Below are 2,588 nucleotides of genomic sequence, written 5' to 3'. Positions count from 1 at the left end.
AGCAGGTAAGCCAGCACAAGCCAGACATTTGTCCTGAACCCTGTCGCAACATTTCCTCTGACTGTTTGACAGGGCCAACCTACCAGAACTGAGCTAGGAGTTCATGGACATTGTGTGATCGGACCCCAAACTGGAGGGCATGATACTTCGGGCGACCGAGTCTGACTCCAAGGGTGTGTCCCATTGGTTCCTTTGGCACCACAGTGTCTCATAACAGGAATCCAAGAGTGCTCTGGTCAGATCAGGGACATTAAGGTGACAGATAGTTGTTATTCATGAGTATAGGGCACAGTTGATGCAGATATCCCATGTGATCCTGCTGGTAGGGGCATCAGATAGTCACTCATACTAGAGCCCGGCTACTACAGACTTTCTACTCACCGGCGTCATGACAGGAGGTATTGGTGTTCTGCCATAACTGTAATCCCTGCCACCTAGTGGGCAAGTCGAGTGACCACACAAAGGCTCCCCTGAGACCGCTACCAGTGATCGGTGAGTCCTTCCAGCGTGTAGCTGTAAATATAGTGGATCCGCACATGATCCCAGTTGCTCTGTCCTTGATTGAAGCACGTCAATTGGCAGAGTCTTTGATTGAGATATTCACTAGGGTAGGTTTCCCAAGTGAGATCCTGGCTGATCCGGGGGCACAGTGCATGTCCGAACTGCTCCAATGTCTCTTGGCAATGTGCAAGGTCAAATCTCTCTGTACAACCCCCTACCATCTCCAAACGAATGGATTATGTGAGCGGTTCAATGGGACCTTAATGACAATGTTGCAAGCATTTGTGGAAGCTGAAAGGGTGAGACTGACAAGCTCACTTACATCACCTGCTATTCGCGTATCTAGAGGTGCCAAAGGAGTTTACCATCCGTTCCCCCTTCAAGCTCCTCTATGGGTGCCATGTCCGTGGACCACTCAATCTGTTTCATAAGGGCTGGGAGGGGGAGATACTGATGCTTTGGTGCTACATTACGTGGTGGGGCTCAGGGACCAGATAGAGGAACACATGGGGTTGGCACAGGCTAAACTTGAGGCAGCTCAGATCAGGCAATAGCGCTGGTATGATAGGAGTTTCCGTAGTAGAGAATTAATCCCAGGGCAGCAGGTGCTTGTTCTGAAGCCCACTCGGCAGAACAAGCTACTTGCCGCCTGGGCGGGCCCGTACACGGTTCACCGGCGGGTGCATGAGTGTAATTATGTGGTAAACCAGGATCCAGAGGCAGGTAGGCACATAACATACCATATCAATATGCTAAAGGAGTATCACAAGAGCGGGCCGGAGGTGTTTGCTATTTGTAGCCCGCTGCTGGGGGATCCGGCAAGCCAGGCTCTGCCCGATCTCCTGGGAGAAACCCGGCAGGGAGGCTTAGTGGAGCAGGTGGAGATGGGTCCCCAACTCGCGGTTCCCAAGCTGGTGCGAGAGATGCTAGAGCAGTACCAGGTCATGTTTACAGATAATCAGGGCATTACCCATCTAACCGATCACCCGGTCAACACCGGGGATCATTGGCCACTCCTCAAGAAGCGTAATGGATCTCTGTTGAGGTAAAGTGGAGCATTAAGGGGGAGGTTGAGGAGATGATGGCATTAGGGGTAATTTCTCGTGCTCAGTGTCCTTGGGCTTCACCGGTATTCGTGGTGCCAAGGAGGGTGGGACTACTTGGTACTGTGTAAAATAATGTCAGCTTAATACTCAGACCGTGGCAAATGCCTATCCCTTGTCCCACATGGATGAGCTCTTAGATGAGCTCATCGGGGCCAGGTATCTGGCCACCATGAATCTGTACAGATTCCATTGACCGAGCAGGCGTAGGAAAGGTCGGCTTTCAACATCCTTGGCTTGTAAGAATTTTTGGTCATGTCATTTGTGATGAAGAAAACGCCGGCCACGTTGTAGCGTTTTGTCAACCGGTTGCTGGAAGGGATTAAGGGCTATGTTAGGGCTTATCTGGATGACTTAGCCATTTGTATTAATGACTGGGACACTCATCTGGTTAATGTAGCAGCAGTCCTAGATAGGATCAGGGAGGCTGGCCTGACACTAAAGCCATCCAAGTGCCAAGTCGGCATGGCGGGGGTATTGTACCGCAGCTACCGGGTAGGCCGGGGACATCTCAAGCCTGAGCCCACGAAAGTTGTGTCAATAGTGGACTGGCCGGTCCCCCACACTATAAAGCAGGTAATCACTTTTATAAGTACCACCTGCTACTATAGAATGTTTTTGCCCCAGTATAGTGCCCTGGCTCAAGCCATGACTGATTTAACAAAGAAGATGCTGTTGGTGCTAGTTGCCTGGTCTCCTGAGTGTTGGCAGTGTTACAGGCTTTCAAAGATGCTCTAGCCAGTGCTCTGATCCTGGTGGTCCTCGATAACATCAAGCGATTCTTGGTGCAAAGGACGCGTAGGGTGGACTATTCTCTGGCAGAGACATTTTGGCTTCCTTCCCTGTTAGCCCTTCCACCTCCCTCCGTGGCCTTGGCTGTCTGAGCCCTTAGCACTTGCGTGCGTCCCTCCCCTGTTCCGACTGACAGCGGTGACGTCATTGACTATCGCGAGACCTCTGGTCTGCGTGACTGTCCCAGTGAGT

Source organism: Ascaphus truei (genome assembly GCF_040206685.1).
Source record: "Ascaphus truei isolate aAscTru1 chromosome 12 unlocalized genomic scaffold, aAscTru1.hap1 SUPER_12_unloc_1, whole genome shotgun sequence".
NCBI classification, from domain to species: domain Eukaryota; kingdom Metazoa; phylum Chordata; class Amphibia; order Anura; family Ascaphidae; genus Ascaphus; species Ascaphus truei.
This window is presented reverse-complemented; position numbering follows the sequence as displayed.